The following is a 21,820-nucleotide window of genomic DNA, read 5'->3' as shown; positions in this document are numbered from 1 at the left end:
AGTGTTAGCTGTAAAACCTAGCCCTGGGATCTCCAATTTAGCAAGCTATTATTTTGTTTAAAAGTGCAACTGACACATCTGTTATATTTTTCCATACACAAAGAACAACCATGTACTTTCAGTCTAAGTTACTTTTATTTTAGATTATGGGAAAGAACAAGAAAGGATCACAGTAAAGTTTCCATGAGAGAGCACAGTGTCGCTGTAACCTAGCAGTCTGCGTGTTATGCAATCCCACCCCCACCCAGTGTCCAGTTTACAGAAGAATCTGTTATACCTCCCACACACACCCCAGCTAAAGCATCAGGGCTATAAAGAGCCATGCTTTCAGCTCTGAAGGTCCCTAATACAGTCCGCAGCACCTGTCTCAGGTAATTATATAGCCCCCATTACTGTAGTATCTGAGCAACACACACTCTTTAATGCATTTATCCTCACAACAGTCCTTTGAGGCAAGGAAGTACCATTCTTCACATTTGATGGCTAGGGAACTGAGGCATGGAATAAGTGATTTGTCCCATAAGAAGCCTGTGGCAGAGCAAGGAACTGAGCCACATCTCATATCCTTGCTTAGTGCCCTAATCATTGCACCATCACCTTCCTCTATTAGATAGTGCCGGTCACGTAAATAGGGAGTCATCCGGGATCTAAAGTGCTGATGAGCTTCCTTTGTCCACAGGAAATTTGTAACCTATTGGTCAATGAATGGTGTGTCCACACTGCACCTGATCCACAGAGGAAATGTGGTAATTACAGCTATCAGCTCTTGAGTCTGAGCTGTAGACCCATGCTTTTAGATCCGGAGGCCCCTCATTCAATGCCCGTTCTGCAGAAAGGAGGCCCCTAATGGAGAGGTGCAGTACAAATAGTACAACACTCAAACAACTGCATACACCACAGCTACTAATATTCATTATTCAAACAGGGGGAAAGTAGCCACAAAAATCAGATATGGATTTTGAACAAGAAGTTCTAGAGTTTAAATCCAGAATAGAGTCCATTATAAAGACACTCTCCTCCTCTCCCTCATATCCTCCCATGCCCGTCCCCCTCCCAAAAAAAGTTCTGCATTTTGAAGCCCACACATACTCAGTATGTTTCCAATATATTTTCTGCTCTGATCATACAACAAAAACAGGCCTCTTGTGCTATTTCTGTGTGACCACTTTGGTCTTGGATGGAACCAGAAAGTGTGAAGAGTTGGAAAGTGAAGGAAAAGAAATTAGGGATCCATTGAAAAAAACTCCAAACGTGCCAGATCCATCCAATTGGCCTCCCTCAGTTCTCAGAAGCAGAGAATCTGTACAGGTCACTGGTAATTACATACCATACATTTTTTTAACACAACCAGTTAACTATTCTACAGAAGGTCTTTTTAAAAAAGCACAGAAAACACAGTGATTTCACTTTGACATCGGACGTACATACTTCACTGTATGGGGAATGCTCAGCAAGTAAACTAATCAAACAGTGAAAAGGTGAAGTGCTTTTAAAACCATTTCCTTGATGGTCCTTACAATAAATGTGTCATCTGCATTATCTAAATTTACTCTGTGTTACTTATATAAAATTGTTGTTCCGCCCTGCCCCGGGGAGCTGACCTGATTCAGCAGCAGAGAAGCATTGCATTGCCAAACAGGAGACCTACAGTTGGTAACAGATTTGATTTCCCAGGCCAGTTGCCAGACAAAGCAGAACATGTCACATAGGTAATTTACTTAGTCATAGTACGGGAGGGAATGGGGAAGAAAGAAGTAGGGATAGAGGAAAGAGAATAGCCCAGCTGAGACACTCCTGGAGGGATCACCAACCAGTGAGCTTTGCCGTCATCTAAGGTGAGAACAACATGCCTGGATCTACAATTCTACTTGTAAAAGTAGCCAGAGGAAAAGCAAAACCTTTTCCTAACAGTGTGCATTGTGGGAGACACCATGGCTCAGAGATAGGTAATGAGTTATAGAAGCAATCAACTGTGGAAAATTTGACCTATGTCAGAAGCAATAAGAAATTCTTACCATTTCACTGTTGCTTGGTGATCTAAGTGAAATGAGAAGGCTTCCTCAGTATAGCTCAGACTCAGACTTTAAGGTCAGAATAGCTGCTAATAATGGGCAAATATCCATGTAACAAAAGATAACCTCATACAGTAGTTGGCATTAACTGCTAACTGCTCCCTTGTTGGCAGCTAAGAGTACAGTGATTCAGTGGATTGTTGAAACAGGGCCCTCTGATCTCTCAGGATACCCTGAGCACATGGATTATGCCAAGTGTGTGGTTGGGGAATTTTGACCTGCTGCTGTACCGTACATGTTGACTGGCTAAGTAGAAGAATTCAGTATACAGGGCTGTTAATCTAGTAGCTTTCACAAGTTCTAAAACATCTGTAATTTCATTATATTCCACATTTAGAGTCTGAAATAGTATAATCAGAGAGAACAATACAAAAATGGGGGAGAACTCTAAACAATGTGATTTCACACTGTATTAGTCATGTCCTTCTTACTACAAAGTTTGTGTAACATGTGAAACAAAAAGAAAAGGAGTACTTGTGGCACCTTAGAGACTAACAAATTTATTTGAGCATAAGCTTTCGTACTCCTTTTCTTTTTGCGAATACAGACTAACAAGGATGCTACTCTGAAACATGAAATAAAGCAGTTGATTTTTTTAAATAGAAAGCCTCTACTGTATAAATTACAATATGGTAGAGTCCAAAGAGTTCAACCAACTTTGCAACGCTAACAATTCTGTTAGGATTTAGTACATTAAGAACAAATGCATCGCCATCCATCTGTATGCATCAGTGAATAACTCTGAAGGTATAACATAGAATCCAATCCAGTTTTATTTAATATCTCTCTCATTCATGAGGCATCTTTAAAAGTGGTTTAAAGCAAAGTAATGACCAAGAATAAGAAAAAATCTGAAAGCAATTTTAGGGACATTTGTCAGGATCCCCCTCTCCCTTTTGCTTCCAGCTGTTGCTGTGGTATGAGAAGAGATTTGTTAATTTTCTATTCTATTTTTTTCTGATATTGGCAGGGAGTGCTATCTAATGGTTAGAACACTGGGACTCATGGATCCTTGTTTGCACAGAATTCAGTTGCTCCCTCAGTATATGACCTTGAGTAAATCACAAACTCTCTGTACCTCACCCATATATAAAATACTAAAAATGCTTTGCACATGATTGGTGCTTTTCATTTGAAGATGTCAACATGCTTTACAAAGGGTAATAGTTTGCTTGTCTGTAAAATGGAAAACAAGATGATGTGATTTTAAGGGAATTGTTCAAGATCACACAATGACTCACTAGTATTGGGGAGAAGAGAATCCAGGACTCCTAACCCTCATTCCTCTTCTCTAACCATTAGACTCCAGTACCTCTCACTGCTTCATCTAAGACTGTTACAATAGCAGCTGCCTACCTCACAGGGATATTGTGACATTTCATCAAGTAATGCTTTTAAAGTCTTGAGATCCACAGCTGAAAGACAGAATAATTTAAATGACCTGCCCTCAGGGTTTCACTGATTAACAAACAGTAAGATGTATTAGTCTAACTGTATTGCCTTCATCGCTGATGGTCCCTGTTTTACAGAAGATCTCACATCCCACGAACTACTGAGCAGGACTCCTGCAGTTTATTAGCTGATGGCAACATGAACCCACTATTGCCATCATTTCTAAAGGACAATAATGTATAAAATAGATCTAGTGAAATTTTTATTGCCTCTGATCACAGATCTGTCATCCTCCTACTTAATGTTAATGAAGCTTTCAAAACTATAGTCTTCATATGCCTTGAGCAAGAAGCATCTCCCACAATCTCTTTTGAATTCTGCTTTCATAAGCTCTCCTTTTTACTTCTGAAGGAGGATTTTCATCTTTGTAACACCTCCTCCATTACTGAGTACTCAAGGCTCCTTGGCCATGTTCTCCATCCATCTTCTCTAAGACATTTCATTTCTAGCTTCTACTTCGTATACCATCACTTTCTGTCGCCTCTAACACTTCTTAATCTGTCTATTTTGACTGTTTGGTCCTGGCTACAATATACCACAACTTTTCACTACTCCATTGACCTACGTCTCCAACTCCACTCCATTCAGACTATACGTTAGCTTGGAAGTCCAGATATTTTGCAATCATTCTCTATCTTACACATACATTTTCCTACCACATTTCCCTGTCAGTGGATATGCTGAGGCTCATGATTATTTATGGAATATGGTAAGAATAATTCTTTATCTTGACCCAAACATCTATTTACTATTAATTTAATCACTACTGCTATTCCTTCCTGAATTGCCATCTTATTTCTAAAGACAAGTACAATCTGTAAAGTTTGAATTTGGAACTAATTTTCCCCAAAGCTCAGGGAAGTTTGGATTCTGGAGTTTGGTTCAGGCCCATCTCTAACTAAATCCTTAACTCTCTAAACTTCAGGGAGTTTATGTACTAGAGGCAGACTAATATATTGCTCCAGAAAACAGAGGCATAACTCCAACTTCCAGTCTCTCTTCTACTGGTTTCCCATTCATTCCACAATATGACTGAAAAATTGCTCTCATGCTGCCACAATTATCAATAAACTAGCTCCCACTACATTGCCAGCCTGAACAATATATCCAAGTACTATAATTCACTCTGCCTCTCCAATTTTGACCTCCTCTCTACTCCTCTGCTATGTTCTTAAGTAGTTGGATCTCACTTCTATTTATGTTGCCAAATCTATCCTGGACTCTTTCTCTGATTTCTTCTGAGATACTGAATCACCTTAACCTTTTTAAGGTTAAACCTTTCCTTTTCACTTGAATTTGTGCGTATCTTTCCCTTTACTGCTATCTGCAATATGGCTTATGAGAGAGACGCTATAGAAATAATTGCATTTTATAATATTCGTCTACTCGAATGTTGAGAACTCGCTGCCACGTTGCTAAGGAAGTTCTTTCAAATCTGGCAAGTGTGCATGCATCCACTAGACTTCATATACCCAATACTTCTAGCGCAACACTCTGCAAAGAAATGATTAACAAAGTTGCATTTAAAGTGTTTGGAATAAGGCTTCAAATCTAGCAGCCCATTGAGATCAGCCTGTGGAGGGGTGGGAGTTCAGACTTGCTTTGGTGCAATTGTTTCAGTTACTCAGGCTAAAGAATTATCATAGAATATCATGGTTGGAAGGGATCTCAGGAGGTCATCTAGTCCAACCCCCTGCTCAAAGCAGGACCAATCCCCAATTTTTGCCCCAGATCCCTAAATGGCCCCCTCAGGAATTGAACTCACAATCCTGGGTTTAGCAGGTCAATGCTCAAACCACTGAGCTATCCTTCCCCCCCATGAAGCTTATCTGCATAAACCAGAAGGGCTAGGAAATTCTGGGTTTGTTTATTAAATGAAAGCCCATATTCCAAAGAATACAGTGAAATCGGGGGGGGGGGGGGATCTATATAGATTGAATCCCTTGAATTCATTGACTACACTTGATCTTAGCTCCGAGGAGCCATTATCCATGCCTGCAGATTTATACAGTCCAAGGTCGATAGCTAGCTAATAGCCTACTAACTTACCTAATAACCATGGCATATGCAACAGGCTGAGTTATATGTTCAACAGCATCTTACAAAAACACTTGGATATTTGAATCTGGTTTTACTAAGAAAGAGAATGAATACAGAGGAAAATAGAGCTATTTAATTCACTTTTTGTAAAGTGACAGGAACTTTTATTTTCAACTGGAGAAAACACTTGAAATTGGAACGTGCATATACTTGACTTGATTCAGCATAAATCAAAGAATGTCACTGAAGTCAATGGAATTATACTGGTGTTAAACGGATATATGTGAATTTGGAATTGCGCCTACTGGTCAGCAAAAGGCAACTCTGACATTTAACAGCCAGCCACAATGTATCAAAGCATCAAGCACTGCAAGTCTTGGCTGAAGACTTGAATATGCAAACTTCTGAAGCAAAGGTGTAATTTACACTGTATTCGTATTACCAACTGAGCCAGACAGAACTAATTCCAACCAGCACTAATATTTACACTTTTTCAAACTATGAAAGGCAGGCTTATAAACTTAAAACTTACAAAAGAAATTTAAACTTTGAAATCAGCTGTTCTGCTACTAATGTATCATCAGCCATTCAAAACTAGAACTGTGTAAACAGATAGTTTGGGTTCATTAGCAATTCTGGGGAAAAAATTGCTTCAGATCACCCAAAATTAATTTTTTTAAAAAAGTTTGGCAAATCAACAAGTTGAAATTAAAGTAAAGTCAAACAAGATATTGGCTGATCCAAAACAGAATGCTTTCTTTTGATTTTGTGCTCCCTTTATGCTGTTCATGTCCTTTAATTAAAATAAAAAGTCTTTTCAAGTTGGAATATCTGAATGTTTCATTTTGAAAATGTCAAAACAAACATGTTGAGTTTTTTTAATTCTTAAGTTTTGTTTTCAGCTGAAACAATTAGGTGAAATTGACATGAATTCATGAAATGTTTGTCATCAAATCCATTTTTCACTTAAAAAAAAGGGCTCAGTGGAAAAATTTTGCCCAGCTCTATTCAAATTCTCAGTCTAATCAGATATGGTTTTGAACACGTTTGTGTGATGGAAAGTTTTCTTTGGAGGAGTAATTAAGAGCAGTAAAGAACTAAATGATCAGTACGCATCATGTTGATTGTATATATAACATTGTTTGATTTACACTGAACCTAGTCAAGTATATGCACAAATTATCAGAACGCTGAATGCTTAATATCTTCCAAGAGACACATCCTTGGAGATATTCATATTTCTTTTTGCCAATGACGTCAATGTTTAAGAAACGCGTGCAGGACTGCTTGATTGTAATGTTAGAAAGGGATAAATATGGAGAGTAATGTAACATGAAAAAAATAATATGCCACCAAGCAACAGATCAAAACAAAGTATGATGGTGTAATTCTTTGCGTAGTGCTAAACTGAAGGAAACAAACTGAAACAGTGGGTATCTATTATAGACTACTAGATCTAAAGGAGAGCAAAAATTAAACATTCTTTCACTACTACTTAGTGTTAGAATGGTATTACAGGACACCATACTCATAGGGAATTTAAAACCACACCGACACCTTTTGAATAAGAAATACATCCTCATACACATGGTCAAGCAATTTCCTTAATTACAGTATCCATTAGACAACATAATGATGCATAAAGTAGGGAATCCACCCAGAGAAGATACCCTGTCTCTATGTCTTACCAACAAAGGCACACTTCGTATGAGAGAAGGCAAATTACCTGAATTTGCCTTAATAAGGGATGGGTTCCCAGAAAACAGCAACATAAGGCAAATGGACTTCAGGTCAACCAAACTTTAGAAATTAAGACATCTCGTCACTAAGGCGTAATGGGTGGCACTATTAAAATCTAAAACTAAAAAGTGGGTAGGGCATCTCCAAGAGGGTTCACTCACACTGGGGCACCTCCTCATTGCTGTATCTGGGTGATCAGCTCTCATCTGGTCAAACATCCCATTTTAGGGTATCAAAGTCCCTCCAGCCCAGCTGTCTGGTTGGTGTCTCCAACAACCCTATGCTCCATCCCATTGACTTGTAGGGGAACCTAGGCCCACCTGCTACTCTGGGTTCCAGCCCATGGATCCTACAACCAGAAACTGAAGTCTGCGCAACCTCAAACCTCACTGCTCCCTACTCCACCTCCAACAGACTCTGTTCTCCACCCTTCTGGATAAATTCTTCTCTCAGGGCCAAGATCCCAGGGATTCTCTTTCTCCCTGGGTTTCCTCCTTTTCCCTCTCTAAGTCCAGAAAATGACTACCAGCTTCCATTCTGCAGCCCCTTTCTGCTACCAACTTCCTGGCTTTATATCTTAGCCATCTTCTCTCCCAGTGGATCTTTATCAGGCATTAGTCATTTTCAAATCAAGCCAGACTCTCCCCCTGCTGCAGCCCACAAAATTAGGTGGCCCTGTTTGTACCACCTTAACTTTTTCAGGGCTGGTGTGGAGTGAGCACCCCATCACAGCATCTTAAAAAAAGGTACAGTCTACAATTCCTCTGAGAAAAGCAATTACAGTGTGGTTAAAAGAAAATCCTCTTATATCTGGATTGAGAAAAGCGGGAAGCAACCAAAGAATTCATTCAAAACAGTTAATTAAGTCTTGCAGGAAAAAGATAAATGTAGCAAAAACAAAATAAATTAATTCTTAACAAAAGGGGTCAAAGGGGAAAAGGACACCTTTTATAAATATATTAAAGGAGCTAAAAGAGGCCCATTAAAAGTAAGGAAGGGGATTAAATTAATGATGGTTCAGAAATGGCTAGAAACTGAATTGCTTTTAAAATCCAACTTTAAGAAACAGTTTAGATTATTAGGAAGTGAAAACCTTGTGAAAACAGATATTAACATGTTAGTAAGGGAATACTTGGAAAAATGTAAAGACATACAAATCAGAGGGTATTGATAATATGCATCCAGGAGAAATAGATTAATTAGTTCATTAACACTATATTATTGACAATTATTTCTGAAATGCCAGAATACTAAGAAGGTATCAGAGCACTGGATAAAATACCGTGCACTTCCATAGCACCATCATGGGGAAAGCTTGAACTCTTAAACATAATTACTAGAGCTGGTCAAGAATTTTTTTATCAGAATGATTTTGACAGAAAATGCAGTTTCTACAAAATTGAAATTTTCCAATGTGAAAATACTGGTTTTGCTGAATTGTTTTAATTTTCCATTAAGAAAATTAATATGAAATATTTCATTGATTCATAGATTCATAGATTCATAGATATTTAGGCCAGAAGGGACCATTATGATCATCTAGTCTGACCTCCTGCACAATGCAGGCCACAGAATTTCACCCACCGCTCCTAAAAAAGACCTCACACCTATATCTGTGCTATTGAAGTCCTCAAATTGTAGTTTGAAGACCTCAAGGAGCAGAGAATCCTCCAGCAAGTGACCCGTGCCCCATGCTACAGAGGAAGGCGAAAAACCTCCAGGGCCTTCCAATCTGCCCTGGAGGAAAATTCCTTCCCGACCCCAAATATGGCGATCAGCTAAACCCTGAGCATATGGGCAAGATTCATCAGCCAGATACTACAGAAAATTCTTTCCCGGGTAACTTGGATCTTACCCCATCTAAAAACCCATCACAGGCCATTGGGCCTATTTACCATGAACATTTAATTACCAAAACCATGTTATCCCATCATACCATCTCCTCCATAAACTTATCGAGTTTAATCTTAAAGCAAGATAGATCTTTTGCCCCCACTACTTCCCTCGGAAGGCTATTCCAAAACTTCACTCCTCTGATGGTTAGAAACCTTCGTCTAATTTCTAATCTAAATTTCCTAGTGGCCAGTTTATATCCATTTGTTCTTGTGTCCACATTGGTACTGAGTTTAAATAATTCCTCTCCCTCTCTGGTATTTATCCCTCTGATATATTTATAGAGAGCAATCATATCTCCCCTCAACCTTCTTTTAGTTAGGCTAAACAAGCCAAGCTCCCTGAGTCTCCTTTCATAAGACAATTTTTCCATTCCTCGGATCATCCCAGTAGCCCTTCTCTGTACCTGTTCCAGTTTGAATTCATCCTTCTTAAACATGGGAGACCAGAACTGCACACAGTATTCCAGGTGAGGTCTCACCAGTGCCTTATATAACGGTACTAAAACCTCCTTATCCCTACTGGAAATACCTCTCCTGATGCATCCCAAGATGACGTTAGCTTTTTTCACAGCCATATCATATTGGCAGCTCATAGTCATCCTATGATCAACCAATACTCCAAGGTCCTTTTCCTCCTCCGTTACTTCTAGTTGATGTGTCCCTAGCTTATAACTAAAATTCTTGTTATTAATCCCTAAATGCATGACCTTACACTTCTCACTATTAAATTTCATCCTATTCCTATTACTCCAGTTTACAAGGTCATCCAGATCCTCCTGTAGGGTATCCCTGTCCTTCTCTAAATTAGCAATACCTCCCAGCTTTGTATCATCTGCAAACTTTATCAGCACACTCCCACTTTTTGTGCCCAGGTCAGTAATAAAAAGATTAAATAAGATTGGTCCCAAAACTGATCCTTGAGGAACTCCACTGGTAACCTCCCTCCAACTTGACAGTTCACCTTTCAGTAGGACCCGTTGTAGTCTCCCCTTTAACCAATTCCCTATCCACCTTTCAATTTTCCTATTGATGCTCATCTTATCCAATTTAACTAATAATTCCCCATGTGGCACAGTATCAAACGCCTTACTAAAATCTAAGTAAATTAGATCCACTGCGTTTCCTTTATCTAAAAAATCTGTTACTCTCTCAAAGAAGGAGATCAGGTTGGTTTGGCACGATCTACCTTTTGTAAAACCATGTTGTATTTTGTCCCATTTACCATTGACTTCAATGTCCTTAACTACCTTCTCCTTCAAAATTTTTTCCAAGACCTTGCATACTACAGATGTCAAACTAACAGGCCTATAATTACTTGGATCACTTTTTTTCCCTTTCTTAAAAATAGGAACTATGTTAGCAATTCTCCAATCATACGGTACAACCCCTGAGTTTACAGATTCATTAAAAATTCTTGCTAATGGGCTTGCAATTTCTTGTGCCAATTCTTTTAATATTCTTGGATGAAGATTATCTGGGCCCCCCGATTTAGTCCCATTAAGCTGTTTGAGTTTCGCTTCTACCTCAGATATGGTGATGTCTACCTCCATATCCTCATTCCCATTTATCATGCTACCATTATCCCTAAGATCCTCTTTAGTCTTATTAAAGACTGAGGCAAAGTATTTGTTTAGATATTGGGCCATGCCTAGATTATCCTTGACCTCCACTCCATCCTCAGTTTTTAGCGGTCCCACTTCTTCTTTCTTTGTTTTCTTCCTATTTATATGACTATAGAACCTTTTACTATTGGTTTTAATTCCCTTTGCAAGGTCCAACTCTACTTGACTTTTAGCCTGTCTCACTTTATCCCTACATATTCTGACCTCAATAAGGTAGCTTTCCTTACTGATCCCTCCCTTCTTCCACTCCCTATATGCTTTCTGCTTTTTCTTAATTACCTCTCTAAGATGCTTGCTCATCCAGCTTGGTCTACAACTCCTGCCTATGAATTTTTTCCCTTTTCTTGGGATGCAGGCTTCCGATAGCTTCTGCAGCTTTAATTTAAAATAATCCCAGGCCTCCTCTACCTTTAAACCCATAAATTCTTCAGTCCAATCCACTTCCCTAACTAATTTCCTTAATTTTTGAAAGTCAGCCCTTTTGAAATCAAAAACCCTAGTTGCAGATTTATTTTTGTTAATCCTTCCATTCAGTTTGAACTGAATTAGCTCATGATCACTTGAGCCAAGATTATCCCCTACAACCATTTCCTCTATGAGGTCCTCATTACTCACCAAGACCAAATCTAAAATGGCATCCCCTCTAGTCGGTTCAGCAACTACTTGCTGAAGGAATCCATCAGCTATCGCATCTAGGAAAATCTGAGCCCTATTATTATTACTAGCACTCGTCCTCCAGTCTATATCTGGGAAGTTAAAGTCTCCCATGATCACACAGTTTCCATTAGTATTTACTTTATTAAAAACATTAAAAAGGGCTCTATCTATATCCAAATTAGATCCCGGTGGTCTATAGCACACCCCAAGCACTATCCCAGGGGAGGCTCTAATAGTTTTCTTCCCCAATTTAATTGTTGCCCAGACAGACTCAGTCATATCCATTTCATCGCTTCTTATTTCTTTACATTCTATCTCATCATTGATATACAGTGCTACTCCACCACCTTTACCTTTATTTCGGTCTTTCCTAAACAGCACATATCCTTCAATACCTGTAGCCCAGTCATGACTACTATTCCACCAGGTCTCTGTTATACCTATAATATCTGGTTTCACTTCCTGCACCAGTAACTCTAGTTCCTCCATTTTATTACCTAGGCTCCTTGCATTAGTGTACAAACATCTTAATTTTTGCTGTTTGGCCTCACTCACATTCTGTACCCTATTAGGCACGGTTATTTTACTACCAGTATAACCTATTAGACTTGTATCTACACTGCCCTTCCTCCTACCTACAGCTGTATCCACTCTTACTTCATTTTCTTTCCACTCTATGCTAAATTCTGGCGTGGAGATTACCTGGACATCTCCCAACCATCTCCCCCAAATTCCTAGTTTAAAGCTCTCTTAATCAGTTGTGCCAGCCTCCATCCTAGAAGTCTATTTCCTTCCCTACTCAGATGAAGTCCATCCCGAGAGAACTGTCCTCTATCCATGAATGCCTCCCAATGACCATACATCCCAAAGCCCTCCTTATAGCACCACTGCCTAAGCCATCTATTGATAGTCATAATCTTGTCACACCTTTGTTGCCCTTCTCTAGGAACAGGCAGAATCCCACTAAAGATCACCTGAGCCTCAATTTCCTTAAGCGTCCTCCCCAGCCTAGCATAGTCTCCCTTAATACTTTCCAGCGAGAATCTAGCCGTATCATTTGTTCCCACATGAAGGATAATTAGGGGATTCTTTCCCGCTCCCTTTAGAATCCTTTTCAACCTCAGGTCTACATCCCGTATCTTAGCACCTGGAAGACAGCACACCCTCCTATTTTCTGGATCAGCTCTGGTTACAGGCCTATCTATTCTTCTTAGTAAAGAGTCCCCAATCACATAGACCTGCCTTTTCCTAGTGACGGTGCTATTCTCCAGTCTATCCCCTGTTCCCTCTGGCTGCAAGTTCTTTCCATTCCCATTCTCCCTTGTAATCCTTTTTAACCCATCCTGTATCCTCCTGGGGCTCATATTTGGTGTAATCTCCATTAACTCTTCCCCTTTTCCTATAGGACTAACCGCTCTTCTCTTTTTCCTTGCCCTGTCACCTTCAGTGACTACCTGCTGAGCCCCTTCATCATTTTCCAACTCTGCAAACCTATTCTGAAGCTCTATTTCTCCTTCACTAGCCCGTCTTTTCCTCTGCCTAGTTCTTTTAGTCACATGCTTCCACTGACCACTTTCCTCACCCAGTCTCCCCTCAGAATTCCCTAGTCCTGCTTCCATCTGCAAGTCTGAGCTTTTCCCTTCAGATACATCATGTCTTTGCTCCATAATCTGCTCAAACCCCTTCCTAAACTCTACCAGACTTTCCACCTGCATCTCCAAACCTCTGATCTTTTCCTCCATCAGCTCTATTAGACGGCATTTCATGCAGACAAAACTCTTACCAGGTGCCCCCTCCAGGATCATGTACATACCACAGCTTCCACATCCAGTCATCTTCATTGTGTCATCTGCTACATGGGTCACTCCCACTGCCACCTCTGAATCTGTCATAGCCTTCCCACCTAAATCCTGTTAATCAGGGAAACACAAACCACACCTTCTCCTCCAACAGAACTCCCACTCAAACTCCCCTGTTTACAGCTCTGTTTGCTAGCTCCTGTGCCGCTGCAGCTGTCTGATTCAGTTTTATTCAGATCAAACATCTCATTTCAGATCAGTTAACAAAAAAATAAACTACACTTTCCTACAGTGCATTGCCTTGTACGCATTGTAGTTCTGGCTCCCATTCTTTCCTATGGACTGGGCTCTTTGGGAGGACTGCATCTCCCACAGAATCATAGGACTGGAAGGGACCTTGACTCCCCTGTACCCAAGGCAGGACTAAGTATTATCTAGAGCATCCCTGACAGGTGTTTATCTAACCGGCTCTTAAAAATCCCCAATGATGGAGATACCACAACCTCCCCAGGCAATTTATTCCAGTGCTTAACTACCCTACAGTTAGGAAGTTTTTCCTAATGTCCAACCTGAACCGCCCTTGCTCCATGCTCCAATTTAAGCCCATTGCTTCTTCTGTTATCCTCAGAGGTTAACAAGAACAATTTTTCCATCTCCTCCTTGTAACATCCTTTTACGTACTTGAAAACTGTTATGTTCTCCCTCAGTCTTCCCTTCTACAGACTAAACAAACCCCATTTTTTAAAATATTTCCTCACAGCTCATGTTTTCTAGACCTTTAATCATTTTTGTTGTTCTTCTCTGGACTTTCTCCAATTTGTCAAGATCTTTCCTGAAATGTGGCTCCCAGAACTGGACATAAACTGAGGCCTAATCAGTGCAGAGTAGAGCCGAAGAATTACTTCTTGTGTCTTGCTACAACAGTCCTGCCAATACATCCCAGAATAATTTTTGGGTTGGGGTTTTTTTTTGTTTTTTTGCAACAGTGTTACACTGTTGATTCATATTTACCTTGTAACCCATTATGGCCCCCTGCTCTCTTTCTGCAGTACTCCTTCCTAGGCAGTCAATTTCCATTTTGTGTGTGTGCAAATGATTGTTCCTTCCTAAGTGGAGTACTTTGCATTTGTCTTTATTGAATTTCATCCTATTTACTTCAGACCATTTCTCCAGTTTGTCCAGATCATTTTGAATTTTAATCCATCCTATGCTCTAAAGTACTTGCAACCCCTCCCAGCTTGGTGTCATCTGCAATCTTTAGAAGTGTACTCTCTATGCCATTATCTAAACCACTGATGAAGATATTGAACAGGACTGGACCCAGAACTGATCCCTTCAGAATCCCACCTGATATGCCCTTCCAGATTGACTGTGAACCACTGATAACCGGTTATGCACCCACCTTATAGTAGCTTCATCTAGGCAGTATTTCCCTAGTTTGTTTATGAGAAGGTCATGCGAGACAGTATCAGAAGCCTTACTAAAGTCAAGATATACCACATCTACCACTTCCCTGCTATCCACAAGGCTTGTTACCCTGTCAAAGAAAGTGATTAGGTTGTTTTGACATGATTTGTTCTTGACAAATCCATGCTGACTGTTACTTATCACCTTATCTTCTTCTAGGTTGGGTACTGAAGTTAAGCTGACTGGTCCGCAATTCTCCAGGTTATCCTTATTGCCCTTTTTATAGATGGGCACTGTATTTGTCCATTTCCAGTCCTCTGGAATCTCTCCATTCCTTCCATGACTTTTTCAAGACAATCATTAATGGCTCAGATATCTCCTCAGTCAGCTCCTTGAGTGTTCTAGGATGTATTTCATCAGGCCCTGGTGACTTGAAGACATCTAATTTGTTTAAGTAATTTTAACTTGTTCTTTCCCTATTTTAGCCTCTGATCCTACCATACTTTCACTGGCATTCATTAAGTTAGATGCCCAACTGTTACTAAACTTTTTTGGGAAAACCAACAAAAGTCATTTAGCACGTCTATCATTTCCACATTTTCTGTTGTCGTCTTTCCCCCTCATTGAGTAACGGGCCTACCCTGTCCTTGGTCTTCCTTTTGCTTCTCATGTATTTGTAGAATATTTTCTTGTGATCCTTTGTCTCCAGCTAATTTTATCTCATTTTGTGCCTTGGCCTTTCTAATTTTAACACTACATACTTGTGTTTTTGTTTATATTAATCCTTCATAATTTGACCTAGTTTCCACTTTTTGTAGGACTCTTTTCTGAGTTTCAGATCATTGAACATCTCCTGGTTAAGCCAAGGTGGTCTCTTGCCAGACTTCCTGTCTTTCCTATACAGTGTGATAGTTTGCTCTTGTGCCCTTAATAATGTCTCTGAAAAATGTCCAACTCTCTTGAACAGTTTTTCCACTTTGGCTTGGGCAGCACATAATTGACTTCTTCTGCATAGTACATAATGAGAGAAAATGACCCTGGGTACATTATAGGAGATGTAGTCCAGCCAGGCAGCCTGGCCCATAAGAGAGAATGGGGTCCAGAACTACAACTCCCAGAAGACAATAGGGAAACACAGTTTAATGTTGACATGTAGTTCAATGACCCCTAATTAAACATTTTTATTTCAAGAAAAGACTTAGACAACAATCCTATTAATGTTCTTATTAAAAAAACCTCTATAAAACAAAATATTTCTCTACAGGAAATATAATTCCTACTTATCACTGGATTAGTTTATTGTTGCTGTCATAAATATAAAGGGAAGGGTAAACACCTTTAAAATCCCTCCTGGCCAGAGGAAAAACCCTTTCACCTGTAAAGGGTTAAGAAGCTAGGATAACCTCGCTGGCATCTGACCAAAATGACCAATGAGGACACAAGATACTTTCAAAAGCTGGGGGGAGGGAGAAACAAAGCCTCTCTCTCTGTCTGTGTGATGCTTCTGCAGGGGACAGAACAGGAATGGAGTCTTAGAACTTAGTAAGTATTCTAGCTAGATATGCATTAGATTCTGATTTCTTTAAATGGCTGAGAAAATAAGCTGTGCTGAATGGAATGTAGATTCCTGTTTTTGTGTATTTTTGTAACTTAAGGTTTTGCCTAGAGGGATTCTCTATGTTTTGAATCTGATTACCCTGTAAGGTATTTACCATCCTGATTTTACAGAGGTGATTCTTTTCACTTTTTCTTCTATTAAAATTCTTCTTTTAAGAATCTGAATGCTTTTTCATTGTTCTTAAGATCCAAGGGTTTGGGTCTGTGTTCACCTATGCAAATTGGTGAGGATTTTTATCAAACCTTCCCCAGGAAAGGGGGTGTAAGATTTGGGAGGATTTTTGGGGGGAAAGATGTTTCCGAACTGGCTCTTTCCCAATTATATACCTGTTAGACATTTTGTGGTGGCAGCGATAAAGTCCAAGGGCAAAAGGTAATATAGTTTGTACCTTGGGGAAGTTTTAACCTAAGCTGGTAAAAGTAAGCTTAGGAGGTTTTCACGCTTGTCCCCACATCTGTACCCTAGAGTTCAGAGTGGGGAAGGAACCTTGACAGCTGCCATGAAGAAATTTGTTCAGATATTTGCTGACCACCTAAGCACTACATGTCAAGTTTCATACAACATGGTCTTCTTTTGAACATTTCCTCTCAACCTCAGGCATAAGTCTTCAGCTTTTACCCAAGATTCATCTCAGTCCTAAATTTGCTTTATTACCTGAGAAAGGCCATTCATAATGAAGTGATACCATTATCATGCATTACCATGCCATTGCAAACTATGGGATTAATGGCCCATATTCATTCTTCTTTCTTTGGATACTTAGCAATATAACTATTTTCTTTTATTTGTATCTCCTTTATGTACATTTATGTACAGTTTCTCCCTCTATTCCTTTTTAAATACCAGAAAAAGGTTGTTTCAATTCTGAAAACAGCACAGGTGTCAATAAAAACTAAAAACAACAACAGATTACATACTTTGGCACGAGTGATAAAAAGACTGTGTGAGAGACCAGGTGTTATTTTTATTGTTGTATCATATTATATAGTCAGTCAAGGAAGCAGTAGCATGTCACCCTATGATCCATCCTTTTTTCAGCTGAAACAAGCTTTATTCCAAGACCAGAAAACAAATTGTACAAGTATTTCGTTTCAGTTTGGGGGGTTTTTTTTGCAAATACTTATCTAACCAACCCAACCTCAGATCCACAACAGCATTTAAATCCAAGGGGTATTTTTTTACATTCCTCTTAAAATTTTAAATGATCAAGTCATTCTTGATGCTTTTTGGGCCAAACTTTTGACATTTTTCAGTTCCATGTTGCTGGGCAAGATTGTTTATTTCAGGAACAAAAGAAAAATCTAGCACATCCTTGCTGCAGTTCCCAGTTGCCATAGTATTGCCCCCACTCACTATTGTTCAGTAACAAAGCTTGTAATGTCAGGTCTTCTACTAGAGATGAAGTGAAAAACATGAATCTGTTTCCTGTGCATAGTAATGCATTGTAAGAAGGGCCCATAGAGAACATCTGAGTGAACAGTCCAGCATTCAAAAGATTAAAGCAACAGCCCACCGAATATTGAGTCACTTGCAATCAGAAAAAAATAATCAGACCCAGAAATGTACATAAGCCAGCAGCACAAGTGCTTTTCAAAGGGAAAAACCATCTTGCATGGATTCTGAGAAACATACTATACATGCAGAACAAATTAATCAGGTCTGTCTGTACCTTACACAGAAATAATGTGAACACAAAAATGCATTCATTCAGTTTCTCCAAAAAATCCTCCCCTTCAAAGGTATTATGCAACCTATCCTTCTAGAAAAGGTAGGTTAGATACACCTTCTTCTGAAACACATCAGTGCCACGCATGGTGGGTCATTTGGAGGAGTTCACCGTAGAACACTTGTTCTCATCAATTAAACATATTTTCTCTCTAGTTACACTCAGCCTCTGCCAGCCCAAGAGCTGAGGACCAAGCTCAGAACCTGGTACAAACACATCACCAGTGGACCATCATTTCTCAGTACAGTAGAACCTCAGAGTTAGGAACACCAGAGTTCCAAACTGACCGGTCAACCACATGCCTCATTTGGAACCAGAAGTATGCAATCAAGCAGCAGTACAGACAAAAAACAAAACAAAGTACAGTGTTAAACGTAAACTACTAAAAAAATTAAGGGAAAGTATTAAAAAGATTTGAAAAGGTAAGAAAATTCTGTGCTTATTTATTTTAAATTAAGATGGTTAAAAGCAGCATTTTTCTTCTGCTTAGTAAAGTTTCAAAGATGTATTAAAGTCAATGTTCAATTATAAACTTTTGAAAGAACAACCATAACCATTTTGTTCAGAGTTATGAACAATCTCTATTCCTGAGGTGTTCATAACTCAGGTTCTACTGTCTGTGTAACATGAGGCCCCTGGTTGGGTCATCAGCAGCCACAATCAAACCTAAGACCACTGACAGTAAAAAGCATCAGCCTCTACTCCCTGAGCTAAAGACAACCACATCGGTTAGCTAAGGTTCTTGAATGTTTCAAATTGAAAGAAGTTGAGCTGGTCAAAAAAGGGAACCATTTTTTGTTGAGAGTGTGTTCTTTTTTCCATCAAAACATTTCAAAATTTGAAACAGCAGTAAGAAAAAAATTAAAGAGAATAAAAAGAATGGTACTTTTAATCTTTTTTAAACTTTCTTAGAAGGCAATGTAATGCATGCAAGAATTGATATCTCTAGCAAACGAAAACTTATCCACAGAACAGCTACATCACAGTTAGCAGCAGTAGCTTCATATTCCCTACAATATCCTGCCAGCGTGCCTTAATCCTGAGCGGAAGCCACCACCTCCACAGGTAAGAAGTTGGCTCTATTTTCATGCCTATTCAGGTTCTTAGCCTCTTTGCTGAGACTGTCAGCAATGGTGCCCATTACTTCCTGTTGTCATTACTGAGATAACTGTTGTGGTAAGAACACCTGTCCCCTAGAAGCTGGTTTGAGACCTTCAACTCATTTCATATTGACCACCAAATTGCCATCAGGAAGTAAGTAATCATTTTTGGGGACAGATCCTCAGCTGCTGTAAAATGTCATTGCTCTGTTGCTTTCAACTGAGCTATGACAATCTACATTAGCTGAGGCTCTGCTCTTGTTTTCTAAACTCTCGTCACAAGCAGTACCAGTCCACTCAGCTATCCCCTCTCACCCTATTTCATCTCTTTAGTAACTAACTGATGTTTGATGTATATACATATCAACATCATCTAAAATGTGGCATGAATATTTGCCAAGTGTCCCCCCTTTACATGAAACGCTCACGTGATATTGCCATGCAACCCTTCGTAGGCTCTCCACGTCTGAATGACTGGACATGTCAACTGAAGATTTAAAAATATTGGCATGAAAAGAGCAAACAAGCAGCCTGAACTTAAAAAAGAAACCTCTCCCATATCAGATAAATTCATTTGTGTTGATGAAGTCTTATTCCTTTTACCCAACCCTTAAAATCCACCTGGAGTGCTGAGAATGGAGTTTTCTTCTTCTCAAAGCAGTAGTGAAAAGCAATGTTTCAACATGTAATGAAGAACCAAGTTCTTCAGATCACATTAACCTGACAAAACATTTGCTACCATCCTTTAGAAATTAAGGGAAGGGGGAAAGAAATCTAGCTTGTTGTTCTGATGGTCTTTACACAGGTAAATAGGAACTATAAAGCGAAACACCAGAGAAAGGGAACAAGGTTATGAAGCTACAGCTATGGCTTTCATTTCATTTACTGAAGCATATGAATAGTTCGCTTCATTCTTTATTACTCTGGAATAACATTTTAAAGTGCTCTCACATGAAGCACAGAAGTAGAGTAGCCTGGCTGGTGAAGTGGACACAGTTCCCATACAACAGAGCGATGCCATCAAGTGGTCAATCAATGCACTGGTTGTCGGGCAGCAGGGATTTTCTTAATCTTCCTTGAATAAACTGGATGTGTGTGAAAAACCACCATAAAATTAAAATACAATTCATTTTACCTGAATAAAAGAATGCTGTATGTTACACAGCAAGGGAAACTGAAACACCTCATCATCTCCAAAAGAGAGAACAGCGAGAATACTGTGAGGGGTAAGCATCCAGGTCTCTAACTAAAACACTATTTTATATTCTTATTGTGGTTTTGCAGTGGGATAGAATTGGAGAATTGATCTAGTGAAAACAACGTACTGAAAACAAAAATTTTAAATGGTTTTAAAGTAATAATTCAGCTATGTAGATAGTTTAGAATTTGAAACATTACAGCAGTACAACCTTTCCTCCTGTTTCTGACATAGTAATAAAAAGGTATCTATAGCCTCTAAATGGTGTTTGGCAGTAAGGAACCCTTCTAAAAATCTCTGCATTTCTGTTGTGCCAACAAACCATAATCCCATTAGCAACATTTTCCTGCCAGAAACATCTCAAAGTTTGTTTTAACACATTGATGTGCATTTCTGATCATTTAGAATGGAGAACTATTCTACAGAGCTGCAGATCCATCATAATGTAATTGAAATACTATTTTGAAGCACTAGACAGTACAAAATAACCAACTTTGATTTTTTTTCCCCTTAAATACCAGGTCTAAGGCAGGATTAGTTATAAATGATTTTTAAAGGATATATCTAGATAGATAGATAGATAGATAGATTTTCTGCATAAAGTGTATTCAGACTTCATTCCTAGCAAGTTCTGCAATTGTTTAAATTTCTATTTTCCCATTTAATTTGGGACAGAATACAAAGCAAATATTTTCACATTCTCTGCTGCCATCACCTATAATTCAGTACTGATTGTACCGTGAAAAAAAAAATTCATGCCCAGATTCTCACACTGTGAAGAGATGTGAGCTTCGTCACCTGCATTTATTATGGATGTTTGACTTTACCTCCTTCTTTGGGGACTATTACACATACATATGAGAAGTATTAGCATCATAATGTCAGTATAGTCCAGGATCTCTTCTGGGACAACAGAACAGAATACTATTCTGTCATTTACAAGAATACATGGCAGTCAAATGTAGGCACTCCAGATGAGCTGATAAACCCAGCTCTTTGGTATTGTACAGCAAACTTACATGGATTCGAAGGGGTAATGACAAACCAGGCATGTTAGCCAAACCTCGCTGTACCTTGGAAAGTGAGGCTACAAAATAAAATACTAATGTAAATAAATATTCCTTCCTGATTTTTCTCCTGTTATTCCCCTTTGCCCTTATATTAAGCCTTGCATTTCAAAGTAGAAAAGATACAGCTCATTCCAGAGCATCGCAACACTGTTCCCAGGATAGCTGCAAAGGGTCATTCTAGAAGCACTTGAGTCAGTTTTCTCCCAACACCCCAGGAGCATGAGTATACTACTTCTGCAGCACTTTCAGCCTCTAATACTACATAAAACTTAGAATCAGTCCTGAACCATGATCCCCTTTCATATCCAATATCCTGACATTCCACTTCAGTGCTTCAAGGACAGAGGTGCTGAAGTCCTTAAAATTAAACTGAGGTGTTTTTTGCTAGTCTCTGGTGGACTGCCAATACAATTTTTATGTGCTA

The 21,820-nt window shown here is 39.2% G+C and overlaps 1 protein-coding gene across 9 annotated transcripts in view; it reads right to left on the bottom strand.

The window, feature by feature from the left end:
• GRID1 (glutamate ionotropic receptor delta type subunit 1) overlaps positions 1–21,820 on the bottom strand; it is an 828,929-nt gene that overhangs the window by 482,511 nt on the left and 324,598 nt on the right. The gene's annotated exons all lie outside the window — the stretch shown is intronic.

The sequence above is a fragment of the Caretta caretta genome, chromosome 7 (assembly GCF_965140235.1).
Source record: "Caretta caretta isolate rCarCar2 chromosome 7, rCarCar1.hap1, whole genome shotgun sequence".
Classification (NCBI taxonomy): domain Eukaryota; kingdom Metazoa; phylum Chordata; order Testudines; family Cheloniidae; genus Caretta; species Caretta caretta.
This window is presented reverse-complemented; position numbering and strand designations above follow the sequence as displayed.